Below are 26,755 nucleotides of genomic sequence, written 5' to 3'. Positions count from 1 at the left end.
TTTTTCTTTCTAAATATATTTTTGCCCTTCAGTTGTATTCCAAGGTCACCAACCCAATCATCTAGTTCATTAGCTTCGGAAGCAACAATTTTCCCTGTTTTGGAGACTGACTTGGAAGCCAGTGCACAAAACTCCGCTCCTGATAATTCTCACCCAAATGGACTAGCTTCAAAACCTAATGCTACCGATTCCAACAAGGTGCCCAAGTGGCTAAAACTGCCAGGTAGGTCCTGATTTTTTAAGTTTTGTTGTATATATTTAAAACACAATCATGTTAATCTGAAATATGTTTTGGCAAAATTGAAAGTAAATTCCTTGCACTTTAATTTTAAATATTTTTAGTTTTCATTTAATTTAGAAATTGCTTACTCTTTCAATCTGCACCAATGTTATGCATGTGTAATATGTGTGGGTCCTATCAATAACAGTACTTGAGTTTAATTTAAAATAAAAAAAAATTACAACACAAACGTTTTTTGTCACACAACTTTATTTAATTTTTTAAATTATTAAAGGAAGGTATTGGAGGGCATATATGATACATAAGAAAATAAAACAAAATCCTACGTTTCCTTGAAAAAATGGTTTGCTTTTTTCAGTTTAGTTACTTGGTAAAAAAAACATAATTAAATAAATCTTAAAGCACTCTTTGTCTTCTCTGTAGAGGTACTAACAGCAAATGAAGGATAAGGTTTTAGCTTCAATTGTGCATCATATTTTTGTTGCCTGCTTAAAAAAGGCTTTAAATTAGATCTAGTTAATGATGGGTTTATTTACAAATGTCCTTAATTGAAGGGTTTTTTGTTTTTTTTATATGTATATTTTAAGAGATTAGATGGGCCATGATAAAGAGTTGGGGCACCACCCGACGCCCATGTATAATTGAAAAACAGAAAAACAAACAATAATTGCAGAGAATGTATTTTCAGACTGGAGTTCCAGAGTGAACTGATCTCAAAATGGTCGAACTTCCATTATATGTCCTTCCGGCAGAAAAAGGTGAGTCTAGGCAGACGGACACTAGAAGCGATGTCAGAGATTTTACAGCCATCAATCATCCAATTTCCAGAAGGAGGAAAAGAACAGGCATTAGAACACAGCACCACCCCCTGGAGCGGCAGATAATTACAATCACCGGAGCTCTTAAACTGTCCCCTATGCACACATGCGTGACAAGACACCCCCCTTAGGTTAGACCCATTGAGTCAGACGGCCTGAACCATAAGGTCATGAATACGAAAGAGCACTTTGACATTGGCATGATAAGAGCCTTTACAATGGAGGACTTTGAAACAAAATGGCTGAAGGTCCAGGAACCACCTGGTGACTCATGGAGTCAACTCCTTATGAAGCGCCATCCATTGGCCGGCACTGCACTGAGACCTGTGTACAAAGCAACAGTCTGTAAAATAGAAGGCAGAGAAAGGTCAGAGGTCATCGATATAGGTGCTGACATAAGTGCCTGATTTAAGTCATGGAATGCAGCTTCTGTTTTAGCATCCCATACTACCGTGTTAGGGACCCACTTCTTTGTAAGATCAGTCCAGGGAGCTGCCTTCACGGAGAAGTGAGGGAGAAACCGGCAGTAGTACACTAAACCTCAAAAGTCTTGGACCTGATACTTGGTCTTTGGATGGGGTCATTTCATGATGGCATCAACTTTGGCACATTTTAGTCAGACTGTACCCCTACCCATTAAGTAGCCTAAATATTTTGCATCAGTCAGTCCAAAATAATTTTTCTTGGGATTGATCATGAGGCCCACTTCACTCAGTGCCAGGATTATAGAACGAGCCTGCTGTACATGTTCTTCCCAAGTGTTGGTATAGATGACAACTTAACCCATATATGTTGCACTATAAGAATTGTGGGGTCAGAGCACTCTATCCACCAGACTCTGGAAGGTTGTTAGTGCCCTGTGAAACCCAAATGAGAGAACACGATACTGCCATTTACTGCTAGGGGTGCTAAATGCGGTCTTCTACTTAGTGGATTCCATTAAAGGAATTTTCCAGAACCCTTTCATCATGTCAAGTATGGCCAAATATTAAGCATTTCCAAGCCGCTTGTGGAGTTAGTTCACTTGTGGCATTGGATAAACATTGAATTTAGAGATTTGGTTAAGTCGATGGAAGACATTGCAAAAGCGTCAACTTTCGCCAGACTTTGGGACCAAGAGGATAGGTCTAGACCAGGGACTAAAACTTTCCTCTATTACATCAAGAACTACCATTCTTTTGATCTCAGTCTCCACTTCTGCTGTCTTTGCTTATATAGGCAATACAGGCATTCTCGGACAATGACCACAGGTTCTGTGATAATGTCCAGCACAATCAGTGAAGTTCATCCGGGTCCCTCATCCACCAATTCTGGGTCAGACAAGATGTTAAGTTTGTGTCAAAATTAAGGGTTGATTTCCGAGCAAAGAATGAATGAGGTTATCCGGAGTAGGGATTAGATTCCATGTCCTTCCAGAGTTTCGTCGAATTAACGTAGTATACTTGTTCAGCTGGTCAATGATTCGAGTGTTTAGCCAAATAATAGACCAGCCCCTTCCTTTTCTTAATTTCATATGGTTCTTGTCAGTGTGCCAGTAACTTGGAGTAGGAAGTGCAAATAAGAACCACGACCCAGTCTCTGGATTGGAATTCCCAAGTAAATATGCCACGATCATAATAGTTGTTCTAGTATTGATCGAATGTTTTCAAATCTATTGTGTTAACTTAGTGCTGGACGGTATACCGGTTCATACCAAAAACGTTTTTTATTTTTGTTATGATATGGATTTTTCTTATACCGGAACACCGGTTTAAATAGGCTAAACAACGTTTGGAACATGGCGCAGCTGGAAACTGTTTAAGGGGGGACCTTTTTCACTGCTGCTCCGCTAAACGCGCATCCAACGGAGTACATGCGTTAGTGGAGGTACTGTGCATTGAAAATGGACAGAGAACATTTCTAAACGGAAGCTGTAGCAGACGATAAAGTTGAACATGATGAACCAGAAGAACTTTTGCAGAAAAAAGGAGCCGTGTCTGTTGTCTGAAGATACTTTGGTTTTAAAAGGTCGGATGTGAACCATTATGTTCAAATGTGTGAATACTGTTTCTATACTACTGGATAATACTGCAAGCCAAGTTGTACTTGTTTTATTTTTTTTTCCAATACTATGTAATGTACCTGGTTACTGCGTAATACTCTGACGGTGCCGGTCCCCTACAGACTCCCTCTTCCCACATGGGAGTCTGTTGAACCAACAAGTGCTTTTGTTAAAAACAGTCAAAAGTAAAACCAAAAGTGTCCATTGTGCAGTGTTCAGAAAAATACAGTAACCAAATAAATAGCAAATCCATAAAACCAGTGAAACGTGGGGATAAAATCCATAATAAATAAAGCCGTTATAATAGAGGTTAAAATGCAGTCTCTCTCCTCGCCCAATCTCAGCACACCACCTTCTGTCTCCACGGCTCACCCTTCACTGGCTTTGCTGGTGGAGACTTTGCAGCACGAATTGCTTTCTGCCAACCCCTATCTTGGCTGCCGCCACACTGCGCAGCCAGACTGTCCGAGGTCGGCTTTATTTGTGGGCCTGCCAAATTGTAGGCATGCTCATACCCAAGCTTTAAGATATATACTATAGTTATGTAGCATTACAGGTCAGGCCATCTAAAGACAGCCGTGTAACGCCAATGTGAACCTGCCTGGTCCAAACAGATTTTTCTGTGTTCCTAAATTGCTCACTCCATAATGAACCCTATGGTATTATCACACAGTCATCTTCTTCTTTCGGCTGCTCCTGTTAGGGGTTGCCACAGCGGATTATCTTCTTCCATATCTTTCTGTCCTCTGCATCTTGCTCTGTTACACCCATCACCTGCATGTCCTCTCTCACCATATCCATAAACCTTCTCTTAGGCCTTCCTCTTTTCCTCTTCCCTGGCAGCTCTATCCTTAGCATCCTTCTCCCAATATACCCAGCATCTCTCCTCTGCACATGTCCAAACCAACGCAATCTCGCCTCTCTGACTTTGTCTCCCAACCGTCCAACTTCGGCTGACCATCTAATGTACTCATTTCTAATTCTATCCATCCTCGTCACACCCAATGCAAATAGCATCTTTAACTATGCTACCTCCAGCTCTGTCTCCTGCTTTCTGGTCAGTGCCACCATCTCCAACCTATATAACATAGCTGGTCTCACTACCGTCCTGTAGACCTTCCCTTTCACTCTTGCTGATACCCGTCTGTCACAAATTACTCCTGACAATCTTCTCTACCCATTCCACCTTGCCTGCACCCTCTTCTTCACCTCTCTTCCACAATCCCCATTACTCAGTACTGTTGATCCCAAGTATTTAAACTCATCCACCTTCACCAACTCTACTCCCTGCATCCTCACCATTCCACTGACCTCCCTCTCATTTACACACACGTATTCTGTCTTGTTCCTACTGATCTTCATTCTTCTCCTCTCTAGAGCATATCTCCACCTCTCCAGGGTCTCCTCAGCCTGCTCCCTACTATCATTACAGATCACAATGTCATCAGCAAACATCATAGTCCATGGGGACTCCTGTCTAATCTCGTCTGTCAACCTGTCCATCACCATTGCAAACAAGGAAGGGCTCAGAGCTGATCCCTGATGTAATCCCACCTCCAACTTGAATGCATCCGTCACTGCTACAGCAGACCTCACCACTGTCACACTTCCCTCGTACATATCCTGTGCAACTCTTACGTACTTCTCTACCACTGCCGACTTCCTCGTACAATACCACAGCTCCTCTCGAGGCACCCTGCCATATGCTCTCTCCAGGTCCACAAAGACACAATGCAACTCCTTCAGGCCTTCTCTAAACTTCTCCATCAACATCCTCAGAGCAAACATTGCATCTGTGGTGCTCTTTCTTGGCATGAAACCATACTGCTGCTCACTAATCATCACCTAACTTCTTAACCTAGCTTCCACTACTCTTTCCCATAACTTCATGCTGTGGCTCATCAATTTTATTCCCCTGCAGTTACTGCAGTCCTGCACATCCCCCTTATTCTTAAATATCAGCACCAATACACTTCTTCTCCACTCCTCAGGCATCCACTCACTTTCCAAGATTCCATTAAACAATCTGGTTAAAAACTCCACTGTCATCTCTCCTAAACATCTCCATGCTTCCATAGGTATGTCATCTGGACCATCGGCCTTTCCATTTTTCATCCTCGTCATAGCTGTCCTTACTTCCTCCTTGCTAATCCGTTGCACTTCCTGATTCACTATCTCCACATCATCCAACCTCTTCTCTCTCTCGTTCTCTTCATTCATAATGTTTCCATCTTTATCCTTTATTACCCTAACCTGCTGCACATCTTTCCCAGCTCTGTCCCTCTGTCTAGCCAATCAGTACAGGTCCTTTTCTCCCTCTTTAGTGTCCAACCTCTCATACAACTCATAATACGCTTTTTCTTTAGCCTTTGCCACCTCTCTCTTCACCTTGCGCCTTATCTCCTTGTACTCTTGTCTACTTTCTGCATCTCTCTGACTATCCCACTTCTTCTTTGCCATCCTCTTCCTCTGTATACTCTCCTGTATTTCCTCATTCCACCACCAGGTTTACTTTTCCTCCTTCCTCTTTCCCGATGTCACGCCAAGAACCCTTCTTGCTGTCACCCTTACTACATCTGCTGTATTATCACACAGTGAAACAGATAAATAGTACTATGTCCTTGCCATAATCATAACTGCAGATTTCTGTCACCCTTACTGTAGCAGTTATATGGAACTAATTGTACTGTGTCATGTGTACCTTCTGCAAAAAGGTCCGCTTGTACAAGTCATTGGGCATCTCAGCTTGAAATGTCTCTAAACACAGCCAGTGTCCTGCTGTTAATTGAGTAAAAGATTTACAGTGTACAGTTCAAATCTACTGTGTAACTTGCTCAGTTTTCCAGTGCAAAAACGTTCAGGGTCATGCTGCTCAACTGGGAAACAGTCTACAGTGCAATCACTTTGTTTTTTTGTTTTTTTTTTGCTTTTTTTTTGCACATGTTATATAGCATATGGCACTATCAAGGCCATGGATATTTCAAAGTGCAGTTGAAAATAAATCAGTCAACAAAAATGCATATCAGTAGCTAAACCATAACTGGCAGAACAGTGCAAGTACATATATTTTAGCTTAATATTACAAAAGAAGTTAAACAAACCAGTTTGTACTTCGCAGTTTGAAACAAAAGAGTGGTTACATCAGCTTAGAAGGCATCTTCAGACTTTTGTAATGATGTAGAAAAAGTCAGGATATAAACCAGTGGTTTTTTAACTTAAGGTATACGTAGGGTTACTGTTTTGAATGAGAGAGAAAATAAAGCTGGGTGGTGATGCTGGGTGGTATGAGAGGGAAAACAAAAAAAAGTCCAGAGCAGAAAGTTGGAGAGGGAGAAACAGGGAGAATCCGACTACATGTAAGAGATAGGAGTTTGTGCAGTTGCACCTCCTAGAGCATAACAGTCCTGATTTCATTTTAAACGCAAAAAATATTTCATTATTTACACTTCAATCTGTTTATGGAATTGGTTCAGAAATAAATATCTGATTTGTGCTTGCTTTGAAAGCACAATGCTGTGACCAGTCAACTGTCATTTGTAGTCATTTTGTCATCTGGTGACATATATTTGAATGAGGGAGTTGAAGTGATGGCCAGATAATTCACCTTATAATACAGATCCATACATAGCCCAGATAAATGAACTTTGCATTCATCAAATTTTTATGAGTATGGCTTCAATTTCGAGTCCAACCACCAAACTATTTTACTATTTTATTCAGTTTAGGAACAGGTGCCTATCCCGGCTCAATTAGGAGTGAGAAAGGCACTATTGAGAAGGGCTCCACCTTCCCACATGCACATCAACATCAGTGATGGAGTGAGCTGCTCCATATGTTCATTCCAGTATCAAAATGTCCACATTGCTCAGGCATTTTTATATCTCTGCTTGTAATGCTTTGCAGTAGAAAAAGTGCGTAATCTCAGAGACACATAATTATCAGGGCTGTTAGAACCAAACTCTTAATTGCTGAAATAGAATCTTCAACATCTATGTCTCATTTTTTGTATTTTTGAGTTCAATATAATAACAATGATACATTTTATTCACAAAGGTAGCCTAAAAGTTACAAAAAAAAATCTAAAAAAGGAGGGAAACATTTCAAAAATGAAACAATCAGCAATTTGACATTTGAGATTCACGCTGATATTACTTGTCCCTTAAATACTACTCTTCTGCAAGTGTTATTAACTCAGCTAACATCAATGCCAAACACAGATGCAATCCCACAACAGCAAATGTCACAAACCTGATAAAAGAGATTTTCTGACAAACCTGATTTTTAAAATATGCTGTTATAAAAGCACCTTTAAAGAGTTTGAGTAAATAAAATATCCTAAATTATTTTGATATTCACTAATTTACAAGGCAATGACATAATTATGTTAGAATTTTTGGCATTGCTTTAAGAAGTGTTTACGGTAATACACAAAAACTGCATATTTTTGGGCTGTGTGAGAAAACTGGAGCGCACGTAGGAAGCCCAAGTGGACAAGGGGAGAACATGTGAACTATGCTGAGATCCTCCAAAGCCAATACATTTCCCCCATATTTGTTGTTACACTGGATGGAAATCTCTCTCTCTCTCAAACACATGAAATGCAATTTTTTTTGTAAATTTTTCTAATATTTATTCCATATTAAAAAACACTATTTTTGATGCATTAATAATAATTCATTAAAAAAGCAATAGCACCGTTAGAACCACAGAGATATACTGTATATCAGAAAGGTTTATCAAGCAGTGCTGTGGTTATTGGTATCAAAGGAATAAGCTACTGGATTATGCATCTGAAAACTTTTTCCAGACTTACACAGTGTGGGTACACAAAGTTTTCTTCTTTAGGGCTCATTTGTATCTGTACCTTTGTAGACACACATGTTAATACAGGTGTCTTTTTCCCTGTGATTTATTGGGCATTGACACACATTTTTAACTCCTTTTAATGCACAGAGGTGTTTTGTGTTTTCATGTGCTAATACTGCATGCAATTTTTTTAAACAAAGTTTTATAGTGGGAGAAAAATACTGGAGTCATTCCCTGTATTGTTGATCCATGTACCTCCTGATTCAGTGTTCTTTTAGTACAGACCCTTGCTTTGCAAATTATGATAACAATCACGGAGATTGTAGTCATAAAGAAGCATCAAAAACAGAGCTGATATTTGGTATATTCCTCTACAGTGCTACAAGTGTGCATGTGATTAGCCGCACTAGCAATGAAATAGGAAACCAAAAAATCCATTTGTTAAGAAACATCTAGGGAAGTGCTTTCTGAGTTGTGTGCATTCCTTCAGAACAAACATACTTATGTGCACAGTGGTGCATTTTAGTGTGTCTGCATGCGGAATATATGCAGCATGTCATATGGGGGGGGGTTATACAATATACAGTATTTGATTTTACTGATATGCTGCAGATTTCCTGTGTTACTGTATTTCCCTGTGAAAAAATGCAGAAATATATATGGGGTTACAATGGCATTAGGGTATACAGTAGGAATGTACAGTTATAAAATATAAGGTAGACAAAAAAAACCAAAAACTTGCAGCCAGATGGAGAAAGCAGCAGAATAGGTGTTGCAAGATGTCTTCACAGGAATAGTTTAGTATATGCCCAACAAATTTTCTTTTCTTTAGTGCTTCGTGGAATACTGCCAGGTGGAACACCCTGCTGGACGTTTGCTGTTATGATAGTGTACAGGTTTATTGGGTCATTATTATTATTATGTGTACAGAGTGCAGTTAAATTCCTGCTTTGATGCACTAATCCAAAAGTAAGACATTACTCCTCACCAATACCAGAATTAATAAGTATAGTTACATTACCCTGAAACATTTTTTACTTTTCTTGCCTCAAAACATTTGGTTTCCTCTCCTGAAAATCTTCATAATATTTTGATTTCTTTAATACTTAAAGAAAAGCCAAGCAAAATGACACCTTTTATTGGCTAACTAGAAAGATTACAAAGAAATGTTCATGCTAAGTGGTGATACCTTTGTAGCCACCATTCAACAGCTATGAACATCTGAACATTTAATGGGGTATAACTTTGGAGCAACAGCACTGTGTTTTTGATTCTGATATTATGGAAACACAGGAGACTTGTTTTGTACTTGTGCTTGAGGGAGCCCTGTTCTGGATCACTGCAGCAGTCTAGTACTCCGCAGTAGAATTAAAAACACAATTGGTGCTTCCCTTTGTCCCACTATCTGGTCACATTAGCAAAAAACATACACCAGCCATATTGAACTAATAGTGTGAAAGAACCTACTCAGTGTCACATATTCGTATAGTCATTAGAAGTTCCCAATGCCCAGCTCTCATTGACTCTGGGCCTGGTAAAAACAGTTTAGAAAAGTCTCATAGGGGGAACAAAAAACAACTTTAGGAAAGTAGTGAATTAACATTGCTACTGGGTGGTCAATAATACATACTGCTATGATCTTTTCCCTAGACAAAAATGCCAAAACTGGAAAAGCTTCCCCAACTCAAAAGAGCAACTTAAATAAGCTTATAGTAATGGATTAATATATAAGTCTGGTAAAGAATAAACCAGCAGCTCAAATAAAAAGACAATCAAATTAATTACATGAAAAACCAAAACAAAACAATAACAAATAAGAAATTAATAATAAACAGAAAAAAGTAATAATACAGAAAATAAAGAAATAACAGAGCAAATTCAAAAAGTAAGTAAAAGTAAAGAAAAATAAACTAGTGTAGATTTATCTTAGACAAAGCATAATCTAAAAATTAAGCTATAATTAAAAAAAAAAGAATTTATAAGCAAAACACTCAAAACAGAAATACAAAACTAAACAAAGACAAAATGTTTCAAAGGGATATACAGTAATTGGAGCCAAATATCTTTTCATTATTTTTTTATAAATGAGAATGAATGCTAAATCGGTGCAAAATGTCTAGCTTTCAGAGATCTATTAATGCCACAGCAAAAGAAAACATTGGTAGCTGCCGACTTTTAAAGTGTTCAGCATTAAAATGGTGCTAAGGCAGAACAGTGTTCAATGCAGTGAATCTTGAAGTAACTGCAAATGTAGTATTTGTATAAGGCAATGATTTAATATAGACACATATTACACCTGGATTCCCTTCGGTCAACAGGGGCACCTATAGATTTGTGGTAAGAAGTTATAGTTGTGAAATACTATTACTGTACTACAGACAGGAGGGTTTAGTTTGAGTTGTCTAAAAGACAGTGTTGAATTAGGGTGGCTTTTTTTTCTCGAATCTAAAGCTGGAGATTCATCTGTTAGTAAACCTGAGGCCTGTCCAAATGATAGAAAGTGTGACAACATTGTTGTGACCATTTCTGTGATCTGTGCAGTGCTGTGCAATGTATGCCATATTTTTGGCTGATGAAGGTGTTTCTAGTGCAATATTTAATTGTTGCTGAAGAGGCAGGATTATTTGTGAGATGGCAAAAACAGGTCATTCAACCCCTTTGATTCTTTCCCAGAAGGAAAATTGTATTCCTTTATGGTTGATCAAAGGGTGAAAGAGGATTCATATCATCAGTGAGTCCCTGGATTTAATAGATCATTTCAAACTGCTTTCCTTTCTAGACTTCACAAGTGATTTTTGGCAGGTACAGTACTGTGCAAAAGTTTTAGGCAGGTGTGAAAAAATGCTGTAAGCAAAGAATGTTTTCAGAAATATAAATAATGATTGTTTATTGTTATCAATTTACAAAATGCAAAGTGAGCGAACAAAAGAAAAATCTAAATCAAATCAATATTTGGTGTTACTACCTTTTGCCTTCAAACCAGCATCAATTCTTATAGGTACACTTGCACAAACTCAGGGATTTTGTAGGATTCTAGTCAGGTGTCTGATTAACCAATTATACCAAACAGGTGCTAATGATCATCAATGTCACATGTAGGTTGAAACACAGTCATTAACTGAAACAGAAACAGCTGTGTAGGAGGCTTAAAACTGGGTGAGGAACAGCCACACTCTGCTACTAAGGTGAGGTTGTGGAAGACAGTTTCATGTCATGGCAAGATTGAGCACAGCAACAAGACACAAGGTAGTTATACTGCATCAGCAAGGTCTCTCCCAGACAAAGATTTCAAAGCAGACTGGGGTTTCAAGATGTGCTGTTCAAGCTCTTTTGAAGAAGCACAAAGAAACGGGCAACGTTGAGGATCATAGACACAGTGGTCGGCCAAGGAAACTTAGTGCAGCAGATGAAAGACACATCAAGCTTATTACCCTTTCAAATCGGAAGATGTCCAGCAGTGCCATCAGCTCAGAACTGGCAGAAACCAGTGGGACCCAGGTACACCCATCTACTGTCCGGAGAAGTCTGGCCAGAAGTGGTCTTCATGGAAGAGTTGCAGCCAAAAAGCCATACCTCCGACGTGGAAACAAGGCGAAGCGACTCAAGTATGCACGAAAACATAGGAACTGGGGTGCAGAAAAATGGCAGCAGGTGCTCTGGACTGATGAGTCAAAATTTTAAATATTTGGCTGTAGCAGAAGGCAGTTTGTTCATCAAAGGGCTGGAGAGCGGTACAATAATGAGTGTCTGCAGGCAACAGTGAAGCATGGTGGAGGTTCCTTGAACGTTTGGGGCTGCATTTCTGCAAATGGAGTTGGAGATTTGGTCAGGACTAATGGTGTTCTCAATGCTGAGAAATACAGGCAGATACTTATCCATCATGCAATACCATCAGGGAGGCGTATGATTGGCCCCAAATTTATTCTGCAGCAGGACAACAACCCCAAACATACAGCCAAAGTCAATAAGAACTATCTTCAGTGTAAAGAAGAACAAGAAGTCCTGGAAGTGATGGTATGGCCCCCACAGAGCCCTGATCTCAACATCGAGTGTGTCTGGGATTACATGAAGAGACAGAAGGATGTGAGGAAGCCTACATCCACAGAAGATCTGTGGTTAGTTCTCCAAGATGTTTGGAACAACCTACCAGCCAAGTTCCTTCAAAAACTGTGTGCAAATGTACCTAATTGATGGTGTTTTGAAGGCAAAGGGTGGTCACAGCAAATATTGATTTGATTTCTCTTTTGTTCATTCACTGCATTTTGTTGATTGATGAAAATAAATGATTAACACTTCCATTTTTAAAAGCATTCTTTGTTTACAGCATTTTTTCACACCTGCCTAAAACTTTTGCACAGTACTGTAGTTCTATAACCTAATATTCCGCCTAATTCTGCCTTCTTCATACAGTATAATAGTTCACAACCATACTATTTAGGTGTTATGAATATTGTTGGTGCAGATACTATTTGAGATACCATCCCCATGTTTAGTGTACATGGATGATATCCTGGTTCATAAACTTTTACTCTGCACTGTCTACAAGATCCTCTTAAAAAACATCTGACAACTGACTTCAGCTTGACAGATTAAATTCTTAAGGGACCATCTTATTGGTATTGATTAGTGCGAGTTGGCAGCAGTTCAGGTGTTACTCCTTTCTATGAACTGAAAACAGTTTAGAGAGCTTCTGAATTTGGTTTCTTGTTAAAACCATTTTTTTAAAGACTCTTGGTGCCACTGTAGCACCCGTCATCTCTGTTTCTAGACAGAGTCCTTTGAAGTTAGGTGGCTTTAAAAAAGACATAATACCAGAGTACTGAGTTCATTATTAATAATTTTAAACTTCAGTTCTGTGGATATTAGTGTAGTGTTGGCACATACATTTTCTAATGGTGAAAGAGTAACAGATGTGGACTAAATCTGTCAGAACGTAGTGTCGGCTGTGTGCTCATTAGACATTTACCTGTGCACATCGCCAGTCACCATCACAGCCAATCATATGGCCTTGAAGTGGCTCATTTATGTTTGGGAACCTGAGGTTCAAGTGTCTCACTAAACTGAGTGGTTGCAGAAGGATGCAGGGTAGAAAGACTTTGGACTTTTCATTCTGTAATGTATAATCTTTTGTGAGCTCTTACGAATATGTACTTGTTCCCCTAGAACACTAGAGAAATAAAATGCAGTAAATGGTATCAGAAAAATACCTGCACTAAGCTCTAGATTATCCATAAAAAAGCCATTCACACTTCTTTCCTTAAACATATGATGGATTAAAATAGCTATTTTCTTCCTTCCAAAAACCCCCTCATCTTAGTCGAGGTTTCCTGATTTAAAGTGATATCAAGACAAACTTTTACTGGTTTAGACCAAATTTGGTTTGACTACTTGAATTTCACTAACCTAAGAGACTCCACTTGAGAGATTTTATCCACTACAGTGATTTTTTTAAGGAAAGGACAGCACAAACATGACTCCACAGTATATCCTGTCTCTGAAAATACAATACATGTAGTGCAATATCAGGAAATACCTGAAATATAAAGGGAAGAACAGTGGGGAAAAAAGTAAGAATTGTGTCCATCGCACTGTGGAGCTCACTGAAGTGTATGAGAGGGAGCAAAGGACTAAATCATAGTTTAGCTAAAATCTCAGAACAAGTAACAATAGGAATTGGCTGCTGCTTTATCCTCTGAAGTTAATCGCTGCTAACTCTTGGAGAGGGAGTCCTGTAGCAGTCCTGGCTGGAACTGAATACATTAGAAGTTAGCTGGCAAGTAGTGATTCATTGTGATTTCAGTTGTAGTATATAAAAATATAAGTAATTCTCTTGGGAAAGGACATTTTTGAGGGAGAGGTAACATTTTGGAAAAGGGTGAGAGTTTGCTTTAATAGTGGGAATGAGGGTGGTATATGGATGTCCTTTGTTTAGGCACTGGTCCCCTCTGTAGCAGTTTACTGCAAGGAACCCAACTGGGGCAAACTAGATTTGCTGTTCTGGGGCCTTTCCACGGGTCAGAATGTGGACATTGTTATACTGTCATCATGCTGAAATATTTAACTAAGTTGCTTTACACATATGTGCCACCTAGTCATTTGGCAAGGACATAGTGAGATTCTAGTCAAAGGGTTCTTCAGCTAGTTTCAATTCCTTTAGGATTTAGCTTGGGTTCGTGATTTAAATTTTGAGTTCTGGGTGTACTACAAACCAGGGATATATAAAACCCACACACCTCCGTGCCGAAAAAAACAATGGACTGATGGAGAGCTTTATTAATAGCACAAAACCAGAAACACTGATGTGTTCCTCCTCTTCTTCGTTGCTTGTCAGACTCCTATTCATCAGGTTACACTCCACCTCTTTTTTAATTTTAAGACATGAGCTCCAAATACCCTCTGTGTAAATTTGTAGGAAGCCATCAGATATTCTATCTGCCCCAGGAGGCAAACAGCTTGTTTGTTGCTTCTGTGAGCGAGTGGACGCTGCCCCAATCAGAAGAAGCATAGTCGCCGTCTACAAAGATGTTTAGGAACACTGCATCAGGGAATGCTGTCCTAAATTGCTTAGACTTTGGTTTGGACCTTTCCCAAGTGTTGGGAAGATTAGGTAAGGCAGCCTATAAAGTACAGTTGCTCTGTTAAGTTTGCAATGCCATTCTAACCCGGGATACATTTCCACCCATTCAAGGACAGGGGTGCATCAACATCTGATGATGAGATGGCTCCCATAGAAGGTTTCTTAATACTGTAATAATGTGGGATATCAGAAGTGCATTTTGCATGCTTACTAAAGCTAAACAACCCTCAAAAATTTATATAGACATGTTCTGGTGAGGCAGGCAGCTTTGGAATGAAATCGAAATGGATACAACTCATTATAGTACAGTCCTTCAAATGTTTCCTGTATTCAGATCAGTTTTTCTTTGCGTCTTACTCTCTAGTATGTACAGTAGACTGTAAAATTGTAATGTTCAAAGATTAAATGTATTTAATATTTCCAAAAAAATCACTGAATATTAACTTCAGTGAATGATAAGGTACAAATATCAGAAGGGCCCCGTAGGTCAGTTCCTCTGTCAAATGTCATATTCAAATTTTTGCCAGTTTAGTTTGACTTTCATAATGTTAACATTTCTGTGTTTGTTTTTTCTTTATTTTGTAGGGAAATGATGAACCACATGGAAGAAGGACCCACGGGGGAAATGTTCCACAAAATAAAATAATGTGCTGAATTGAGTTAATGGCTTTTCAATAGATACATAATGGCATAATATTGGTAAAAAATAGTATATTAGTTATAAACAGGTGTGATTTCTTCTACAGAATTGATATGAAATGTTGAATAGAGACAGATGTATTAATGAAATGTAACTTTGATTTTGCATTTATCATTTTGCCAAGTTATTGTCTGTAAAATTAGTTTTTTTTTGTAAAATACAAAATCACTGACCAGGCAGCGATCAGTGAAAATCTCTGGATCAGCAGCATGGTATTAGAAATGTGCACTGCAGATTCAAACAACCAAAGAAGTCTTGAAGGGTGAATCTGCAGTGCACAGCCAAAAAAATAACCACTGGGACAAAATGCCGAAAGTATTTTTCACACAAAGTAGTACCAGCTAAAGTTGTGCAGCCCAGGAAAGCATGGCCAACACATTTTAAGAGGTTTCTCGTCTTTTTTTTTTCTTCCTTTAGCACTTACCTTTTACTTATAGTATAAGAAATTAATAAAATATGAGGTTTTCCTAGTGGCAATATTTGGATAAAAAATTAATTAAAAACACATTTCAGTTTGTGAATGTGCTTCCATCTTGTTGCATTCTATTTAGGAGCAAAAAGTTAATTAAATCAAAGATGCTTAACTTGTTGGTTCTTCTTTGTCTCCCATGTAAAATCCTTTTTTTTTTTTTTTGACTGATTTATATTTTTTCACAGGAGGTGTTTGTTCTTTTTTTTCTTTTTTCAATTCATTTTACCATTGTGTAGGGTGCAAATTGCAGGCCTTTTGTAAGTGTCACAACTAATGTTGGCAATGCATCATTTTTACGAGAATATTTTCCAGGCTGGGTCTTTTTTCTCTTCCTTTTATTCCAGAATTCTGACCAGGAAACCACAAAAAAGACTCTGTCTGCGTGTCCTAGGAAATCTGCTTGCCTCGGGGCTGTAAGCACTTGGCATCTGTGCCCAAATTTGAGAGCCTGAAATCCCTAAGCTAACATCAGTATTTTAAGGCTTTAAAGCAAGATCAAGAATGCTCTATCGGAGACAAGAAAACGTGTTATTTTTTTTTTTAATTGTGTTCATATGCTTAATAAATACAACATGATTTCTACCATTAAAGCGCATGAAGTGCAAGATGCAGTGCATGCCAGCAGCACATATGCAGACTTGTGTGTCTCTTGAAAAGCTGGATATCCTCAGTGGAAAACCTGTACCATGATATAAAGGGATTGATGTTGTACCTGAATGATCTATTTATTGAATAAGATCCAGACAAGAACGATGGGAATAAAATATCAGGTAATTAGAATCGCTGTGCCCTCTTCAGACATCAAAGCAGATGCTGGAAATGTAAACATATACTTGCTTCTAATAAGGAAAACAACACCCAAACAATGTTTTTCTATTAATAATTTAGTTTCAGCTGAAATTAAGTAAGAGTAAGATGTACTTTGATGACTGTGTGCTTTTAGGGGGGGAGCACTAACAGTCTCAAAATGAAACAACAGCCATGTCTGCCAGGCCTCATTCTCCAGTGCCTTCATCTAAAGGGATTTTGAAACTGCTGACAGGGCTCATTTAGGAACACTTGGAATGAATTCCACCTCAACACTCATGCTGGATGCGAGCAGTAAGGAGAGAAAACCATTGGAGACACAAGGAGAATGTTAAAAGTGAACAAATGTTAGTGGTTTGTGTTGTATTAGAAAATGGTTTTGAGTGGTAGAATACAACATGCACAAAAGTTGAATTTTGGACAATGACTGACTGACTGACTGTTCTTTTAGTTATAGCAGCTTATTTATTGTCATAGCATTTTTTATTCCGCACCAGTGCATAACCATCATAAAAATGCAGTTGTTTTAAAGTAAGCAGTTTTTTTAATGCAAAATATCAATTAGAATGTTTAGAGGAAATAATCTACTGCTGTGCCTTTATTATATCTTTATTATATTAAAAACACCAATGACAGAAATGTGGCATCTTTTACAAATATGGAATGGCACTGACTAAAAGATTAGTCAGTGAATATGCTTAATTTCAGGGTCACATGGATCCTATACCTGGACAGTCAAGAGCAAGGCCAGAACCAAGCATGGATAAAACACCAGTCCATAGCAGAAAACTCAACAACGTATACAAACAGAGTCGTACTGATCCAGTTTAGGAATAACATGACTGAAGACGCGTGTTTGGGATGTTTTGGGCTTTATGCAAACTCCACAAAGACTGTGACTGGGCACAGGATTTAAACCTTGGATCCTGGACATATGAGAGGGTGGTGCTAACCACTGTAGCCCACTACCACACTTAGAGAAGCCTGCCCCAAGACCACAGTATCACAGAAGAATATTAATCTCTTGCATGTGTCAGCATTTTTTTTTTGATACTTCTTCATAGTTTCAGTGCATCTAGCAGAGCTATAATAATGGAGTGACAGCTCCATACTCCCTGTTGATCTCTGGGGCCTCTTGAACCCAACATTGACAGCAGTCATGAGCCAGCAAATGAGGACACTCACACATCCAAGCAAGGGAATGTGTAAAAGCGCTCACTGCTTCTATTAAAACAGTCAAACAAACAGTGTTCAGAAACTGAGCAGTGTAACGTTCAATAAATAAATAATCCAATAAAACCTCCAAGTGTTAATGGAGGTTAAAAAACAGTTCAATAAATAATCCAATAAAAATGATGAGGTGAAAAACCAGGCAGAAAGCTGTCTTTAAAATGCAAACTCCCCAGTGCATCCCTTCAATACTAAAGTCTCTTCTGGTCATCCCATACGGGGTCTCACAGCAGAGGAGTCACCCTGCTAACAGACACAGCGGACTTTCTACGGGTCCGTGTCCCAGCCGTTCCATGACTACAGCAAGGTTCCCACTCTGGACCTAGACTCAGGTCTTCAAAGGCCACGGCGCTCACATTGGGGCTCCCAATCTGAACCTCTGACTCCTGCTGCCTTCCAGGACTTTGGTGGTGAGCTGCCTGCACCACCTGATCACCACAGCTCACTGGTCACACACTTAAGGGGCTCTCCAAACAACTGCCTGCCTCTGCTCGCTCACACACACTGGCTCTTTCCACATCCTGCCATCTTCTCTCTCTCTCCCTTTAACCTCCATTCTATTCTTGTCTTTTTTCTCCGATCCCTTTTATATGTTGCAGGTATGATTGGCGCCCCAGGCTGATAATGAGACAAAATTAAAACTTTCAGATCAGGTTAAGGAGCATGGACCGGTACAGGACATTGCCACACCCACCACACAGTTTGGGATCTTGGTTGGCAACTCCCCAAGTAGACACACGGTCCAGTCCCCCACCAGAAATGGCCATCTACGGGTATCTGCCGCAGTCAGGTGTTACATGGACATCCCCTTGCCCTGGTTCAGCTGCTCTTGTCCTCAAGAATGAGGGTCCACTGAGCGGGGGTCACCCTTGGGAAATTGCGTCACATGGCCGTAGTGTCGAAAATGACGCTCCATCACAATGCAGGTAATGTGCCTCAATTGGGACTCCATGAGCAACCGCTCATTCAACACAAATTCAAACCAACAGTACCCAAGGAGTCCAATCTTCATCTCATGTCCCTGGGTAGCATCCAAGTCTCACAACCATATAGCAAAATAGGAAGTGCCAGGACTCTAAAGATGTGAACCTTCATCCTTTTACATAGATATAGGGAGTGCCACACACCCCCTTCTAGCCACCTCATGACTCCCAATCCACTTAAAATCTGTCAATTCACTTCATAAGAAGAGTCACCAGAGAACTGAATATCGCTTCCGATGTAAGTAAACCTCTCAACAAGGTTGACACTTTCTCAGCAGACAGACACACTGCTGATGGCTGTGCCCAAGAGGTCATTAACACTAGAATCCCTGAAACCTACGAAAAAACTTGTAATCCCAGGCCACCTTAAATTTGCACATCTCATCAGCGTCTTTTGTTTAGCAAATGTGCCGATCAGCGCAAGCAGCCTGTTATCACATCCCCAATCCAAGAAGACAGAGCTGAAGAGAGTCGCAAACTTCTTCCAGCTCAAGTGCGTTTATCTCGGTGTGAGGGGCCTGAAGTTATATAGGGTAATATAACCACCAAGATAAACATACTTGAGCTTGGAGAAGTTCAGCTCCGTCTTTTGAGATGGGATAGCAGGCTGCTTGTTGATTGTGCTGATCAACACATTTGCAAAACAAAAGACACTGATGACGAGAGGTGCGAAGGAATTTAAGGTGGCCGAGGATTGCGAGTTTTTTCATAGGCTTCAGGGATTCTAGTGTTTAAGGCCTGGATCTTGGTTTTTATCCAGGACACTTTGAAGCCCAGACACTCAGACTCCTCATACAGTCTCTCGAGAGCCCCGATCAGAGCCTCCATTGACTCCGTGAAGATCGTCGGCAAGCTCAAGAACAATGAATCTGCTTCAATAGATAGCCCACAGCCACTGGACCAACACTCAGTCCATGCAAGCATTGAACAGAGTAGGAGTAAGAACACAATTGAGAAAAACAGGATCAAGAATGGGAAAAACACAGGGATTCTACTTCCACACTGCACAGCGCTCACAGTGCCGGTGTGCAGGCCGGTATCCAGCAATTTCGGGAGGGATCCCGTGAAGTCTCAGGATGTCCCACATGGTGGCTCAATCAACTATGTTGATTCTTTATGAAAATTGACAAAGGCTGCAAAGAAACTGGATATTCACGTTTGCACTTCATGAGAACTCTCTTTGCCAGATAAAACCAGACTGCTCTGGTCGCTGGTAGTTGAGTAAGTGATCATAGATCTGATTGAGGATGACACTAGCAAGGACTTCACCCAACACCAAGAGCAGTGTTATCCCCCTATAGTTGGTGACAACCCATTCTTTTCCAGATCGGTATGACAAGTCCCATTTTCCAGTCAAATGTGATGAAGCCCATCTCCCAAGTGAAGGCAAAGATTACTTGCAATACAGGGAAAACAGCCTTACCAGGGCAGCATATACAGTTTGCTTTTTCCAACCAATAATACAGACAGTTTCACCTGCCAAAAGTTCATAGTTAACTTAGAGGAAAATACACAGTTTGAAGGACCATTTTAGAAATCTGATAGTGATTAGGCAAACTGAAAATAGGATTAACTCAGTTTGTTTAGACAATCTGCTTCAGTCTCTCCAGGCCCCACTGTAGTCAATGCGCAGCCAAAGTCAGCAGTACCTGTTGTGACTTGGGAGTCCCAAAAGCACAGAAGCAAGTTTATTATAGTTAACAAAAACTAAAATCAAAACTGAAACTATTGTTAAAAAAAACAATTTCGTAAACTGAAATAAAACAACAAAGCCAAAACAAAAAACTAAAGTTAAACAAAACTATTAAAGTAGCTGGAAAGACTAACTGAAATAAAACAATAATATACTAAAAATATTTTTAGTTTTCATTTTTGAATGAATATTCTTGCCATTAGTCTTTAACCCTTGTAACTTTTAACAGAAAGTACTCTACCACGAGCCACCCGCATATATTCATCCAGTGAATGGCGGCTGGTGATGGTGGGCGGCTTTTCACACAGCATCTGTGGTGACACAACAAGCTGAATACGGGCATGTAAAGTGTGTGAAATAGAAAGTGCTTTACTGTGCCACCTTTGCGCTTGCTATATATCAAGATGTACTTTAAATGCCTGTAGTCGGAATGTGCTGGTCAACAAAACCTTTACTGTATGGACCGAACACAAAAATCACAAGTGAGTAACATTTTGGTTTATTTCTCAGGTGTCTGCATTTTGTTGAAAGTAATTCCCCTGCCACCTCAAACAGGAGAAATCCTTTCAGAAAATAAAACGGCACTGATCGAGAGACAGACTAGGTCATCATACAAGATCACCATATTGTTGAGGACCAATCACTTTTCCTTTAAAAAAGTCTTTTAACAACAAAGTGATACAAACCTTGTAAAATTCCTGAGTTGGCAATATCTCTGCTGAACTACAGGTAGATGAAGAGAGTCTGCCAACTGGTGAAGAACTAAACATACTAATGTGTTTTTGTATTTATTCTAAATTTATTAACTTATCTTTTATTAGTTTATACTCACAGTTCAAAATACCTTCTATTGTGAAAATAATCCAGTAGCCAAATTGTTTTAAAATGCATCCAAACTTGCAGGGGTCGGCTCCAGGTTTCCTGCCATCCTGCTCTGGATAACCAGATTTAAATAATGTGTATATTATTCTTAATCTCAGATGCTATCTCTGTCATTTTGTGCCCGTCCATACTCTCATTACCTGCTCTTGCTCTGCTCATTAAGGGTTTACTGTTCTTATGCATGGGCTATTCAAGTCTCACAGCCCCTAACCTTGACACTAAATGCTTGTTTTTCTTTGTTTCCCCCAGTACAGCTAGGTGGGGTCTACACACTGATTCAAGCCTAGGAGCCCTGTTCTTTCTAAGCCCACATGATTTTCATGGTCACGCCTGTCAGACCATGGTAAAATCCATTTTCTGATTTTTGATATCTTTTCTGGCCTGCAGGTGTCAAAATTCAGTCTGTAAATTGTCTGTGTCTGAGACGGAATCAAAGATCAATATGGCTGGCAGAAAATAAAAAGCCCAGTATGGGAGATTATTGAAGGCATTCATTATAAGCACATTGTTTTGGAGTGAGATATGTTGTGTGGTATAGACATTTACAGTAAAATAAAAAAAAACCTCAAACCTTAAAATTCACCTAAATTTCATTACAAATTGACCCATTCTGAGCAATAAAAGGAAAAGATGAAAAGTGCCAACAATCAGAGCATATTTGTTCAGCACAAATGACATAGAAAATATCTTAAAAATTATACAATTGTATTAAATTGTCCGTATTCAGTAACTGGCTTTGATTATGCTTTTTTTTATCAGGCATAAACAAAACCGGATAGTAAACCATGTAGTGGAGTAAGTGTCCACTAAAATATCCAAATTCATCAAGTCTACAGTTCTGTGTGAGATTGATTGTGACACAAAACAAAAGGTTAAGGATATTTCCCCAGATTTTATCAGCATGTACATTGTAAAACCAGAGGGGAAAACACCTTAGACCACGTCTATACCAACATAAAAGACGCCTATAAGGTCTTTCCACGCCCCCACCTCGGCAAATCTGATCATATCTCTTTGTTTCTTGTTCCAGTGCACAAAGCCCTTATCAGCAGTACTAATCCAATTAGCAAGACTGTTAAAGTTTGGCCTGAAATGGCCGTTTGCCAACTTCAGGACTGCTTTGAACAAACAGACTGGAATATATTTTCTCATCAGACAGACTTAGAGACATATGGGCTACTTCATCTGTGCTGTCATATATTAATTACTGTGTGGACAATGTCACTGTCAACAAAAGGATTAAGGTCTACACAAATGAGAAACCATGGATGAATAGTGAAGTCAAACAACTGCTCAGGGAAAGGGACAAAGCCTTTAAATTAGGAGACACCTCAGCCTATAGAGCTGCCAGAGCCAACCTCAAGAAGGGCATCAAGTCTGCTAAACTAATGTACAAACAACGGATTGAGGAGGACTTTGACAGTAACTCAAACTCACAGTGGATGTGGCAAGGCATCCAATTAATCACAGATTACAAAAAGAAAAATGACGTTCAAAACACACTGGCCAATAACAATGCCAACCTAGCAGAGGAACTTAACAGTTTCTTTGCATGGTTTGACAAGGACAATAACCAGCCTCCAGCTAAACGGAGACTCACAGCCTTTGGTCATACACATACATGATGTGCGGCGGGCACTCGAAAACATCAATACAAGGAAGGCAGCAGGTCCTGATAATGTGCAAGGACGTGTGCTCCAGGCCTGCACTGACCAATTAGTGAAGGTACTTACACATATTCAACCTCTCTCTCTCCTCAGGTGTAGTCCCCTTGTGCCTGAAATCCACAACCATTGTACCTGTTCCCAAAAAACCGAGGATAACCTGTCTTAATGACTATCGACCAGTTACTCTCACCCCTGTCATCGCAAAGTGCTTTGAACGACTGGTAATCATCCACATCAAAGCCTCCATCCCAGCTGATCTAGACCAACACCAGTTTGCCTATCGGTCAAACAGATCAGCTGAGGATGCCATCTGTGTGGCTATACATGCTGCCCTCTCGCACCTGGAAAAGCCCAACGCCTATGTTAGGATGCTCTTCATTGACTACAGCTCTGCATTTAATACCATCATACCTAACCAGCTGATCCAAAAACTCAATGCACTAGGACTTGCTCCGTCCATATGCAACTGGTTACTGGATTTTCTCACCAATCGCCCCCAGTCTGTCAGGATCGGCAAACACACATCCTCCACCCTAACCCTGAGCACTGGTGTGCCGCAAGGATGTGTACTAAGTCCCCTTCTCTATGCACTCTTTACCCATGACTGTCAACCCATCCACCAATCAAACATTATTGTTAAATTTGCGGATGATAAAACTGTCATTGGGCTTGTAACAGACAACAGTGAAGCTGCATATAGGGAAGAGGTTCAGAATCTGACAGCATGGTGCAACACCAACAACCTGGTCTTAAATACCAAAAAGACCAAAGAAGTTATTCTGGACTTTAGGACCACTAAAAAGACCAATCACAGTCCGATAACAATCAATGCAGATACTGTGGAGAGAGTTTCCAGCTTTAAGTTTCTAGGAGTCACCATCTCAGAGGACCTGTCCTGGGCTGACAACAACTTGGCTATAATATGCAAAGCACAACAACACCTCTATTTTCTCAGGAAGCTAAGGAGAGCTGACCTCCCTCAGAAACTGCTGGTTAATTTCTATAGGTGCACTATAGAGAGCATTTTAACTAACTGCATGATGGTCTGGCACAACAGCTGCACCAAGGCTGCTAAAGAAGCCTTTCAGCGGGTCGTAAAAACAGCAGAGGCCATTATAGGGACTGAACTGCCATCACTCGAACTCTCGTATAAGACTCGCTGTGTGAGAAGGGCCAAAAACATTCTCAAGGACAAAACTCACCCTGGAAATTCTTTGTTTGAGCTCCTCCCGTCAGGCAGACGCTTTGGGTCAATCCGTGTACACACAAACAGACTAAAAAAGAGCTTTTTCCCATCTGCCATAAACTTTCTGAACTCTGAATCTCCTCAGTCTGAGACCATTTTTAATTGAACATGTGCAATATACTAATGTAATACAATATACTGTAGAATATATAATGTACTATTCATTAACAGGTGCAATAACATTTTATGCTGCTGTACTTTGAGCAATAATAATAATTTGCTCTGGTTACTTGATCACTTAACACTGTATATGACATATTTGGAATTATTTGACTTTTCTTTACTGCGGTGGGTTGGCACCCTGCCCAGGATTGTTTCCTGCCTTGTGCCCTGTGTTGGCTGGGATTGGCTCCAGCAGACCCCCGTGACCCTGTGTTCGGATTCAGCGGGTTGGCAAATGGATGGATGACTTTTCTTTAAATGCACCTTGGGGCTGTCACAAAAAGTAATTTCGTTGTGTTACACAATGACAATAAAGTGCTTGAACTTGAACTTGAAAACTAAACTCCATAGTAGATCTTTAACCATACTATAATTACTAAAACTAAACCTGAAACTAACAGATATAAAAAATAAAATAGAAATGTCTTTGTGAAATAAAAGCTAAATTAAAACTAAAACTAAACTGAATTTCCAAGTAAAGTCAGAATAAATACAGAAATAAAAACTAATATAAAAAGACAAAACTATAATAACATTGCACAGAAGACCCAAAAATACTTTCAGAAGTTGCCGTCTAGGGGGGAGAAATGCCACTCAAACCCTGACTAGATACAGAAAGGGTCCAGAAGAACCTTTAGAATAAATAATAGGTTTATTTAAATAAACATCTGTGTAGTTCAAAAAACTCCTATGAGCACAAAAGGAATTGCGCAAGGCAATCCACAGCAAACCAAGTCCCAAAGCGGAATCCTAAGGTCAAATCCAAAATAGAGCACAGGTCCAACAAATCCAGAAAACAGCAAAAGCAAAACAGGCACAGTAAAACAGATTTAACACTCCACCTCCTAGCTTTTTCGAAATGAACCACCAGGAACTATGGAAGGCCCTCCAATATATAGGGTGGAGGGTAGTTCCTGACAATGACTGGTAGGCGGCCCTGCCTCTTGAGGGACGACCCACAAAACACATGGCGTAGCTGCTGGTAAGTAAGGCAGAATCAAGCATGGGCCAAAAGGTTCATTTTAAAAAGGTTTAGTGAAAATTCAAGCAAACAGTCCACATAAGAATAGAGAAAATTTGCTGCACACATAGAATAAAACGCAAAAAAAGGGAAAATGTTCCTTCTTGTTAAACATAAATTGTTTCTATACTTAAGGATGAATTATTTCACTATGCTTTACTTCACATTCAGTATGTAAACGTATGGCTCTGCAAATACAACTGAGCACGTTAAGGCACAGTTTGAAACCGTGAGCCTTCCACGCCTCACCTACAGCAAGGCAGGTCACTACCTGAGACTGGTCTGTGGTCAGAGGGACAAGAAATAGTTAGAACATACCAATTCAATTCAGCTTGTGGGGGTTATAAGGACCTCCCATAGACTATGCAGTAATATATAGGTAAACATTTAATAAAACTTAAATAACTAACAAATGGCTCTTACACATGGGACATAACTATGGCATTTACTGATTACAAATAAACAAAGAATAGTGCACATAATAATAAAACACATTAATACAAATAAGTGGTACAAAATTAGACAAAACAGACAAGAAACACAACTTTGAACCCCCAGCAAGGTGGAAATGCTGACTGAAACCTGACAGCACCAATTCAGCGACAGGGCGAGTGGATAACAGCGAAAAGGTGGGTCTAAGAAGGCCATTGGCCCCCAGGTCACCAGTTCAGACTCAGAAAAGATTCTCACTGTTTGGCAATGTGTCTGTCGAGGCCGAGAACAACAAAATGCTTGTAATTGGTTACTCCATAGTGCAGGATGTTAAAATTCCAAACTATGTTAATCCATCATCCATCCATTTTCCAACCCGCTGAATCCGAACACAGGGTCACGGGGGTCTGCTGGAGCCAATCCCAGCCAACACAGGGCACAAGGCAGGAACCAATCCTGGGCAGGGTGCCAACCCACCGCAGGTTAATCTATCAGTTAATGTTAAATGCTTCCCGGGGTGAAGGTATCTGACATAGAGACTAAATTGTACCTTCTGCCCAATGATGAAGTGGCTACTGTATTGGTGTATGTTGGCACAATATTTACAGCAATCTGAGGTATTAAAAGGGAACTTCATATCTTTATGAAACTAAGCCAAAAGAAAACGTCAGAATTTAATTGTCCCTGGTTCCTTTCCTAGTTTATATAGTGGTGTGTTCCATTTACTGCTGGTCAGCGACCTGGTGTGCAAATAAAGCATAGCCTTTGTGGACAATTGGGATGATTTTTGGGAAAGGCCTGGATTTTTCAAGAGAGATGGTCCTCATCCTAACTGAAGGGAATCTTTGGTTTTATCCCAAAATATGGCAGCAAAACTGTCTGGCTGACAAATCAGAGCACCATCCAGGTTGCAGCTTTGTGATCTTAAATCACGGGCTGTTGTTTATCCAACCTGCTCCTAATTTATAGCTGCTACC

General features: G+C 39.8%; 1 long non-coding RNA gene across 1 annotated transcript in view; it reads left to right on the top strand.

Annotated features, from left to right (window-relative positions):
- The window catches only part of LOC127530144 (uncharacterized), a 73,077-nt gene extending 57,310 nt beyond the window's left edge, over positions 1-15,767 (top strand). Inside the window, exons 3-4 of the long non-coding RNA XR_007936651.1 lie at positions 33-223; positions 15,069-15,767. This is a non-coding gene — a long non-coding RNA (uncharacterized LOC127530144). The remainder of the gene's footprint in view (positions 1-32; positions 224-15,068) is intronic.
- Positions 15,768-26,755: the final 10,988 nt, after the last annotated feature.

The sequence above is a fragment of the Erpetoichthys calabaricus genome, chromosome 14 (assembly GCF_900747795.2).
Source record: "Erpetoichthys calabaricus chromosome 14, fErpCal1.3, whole genome shotgun sequence".
Taxonomy (NCBI): Eukaryota; Metazoa; Chordata; class Cladistia; order Polypteriformes; family Polypteridae; genus Erpetoichthys; species Erpetoichthys calabaricus.
The sequence above is the reverse complement of the archived record's forward strand: the minus strand, read 5'-3'. Positions and strand labels throughout refer to the sequence as shown.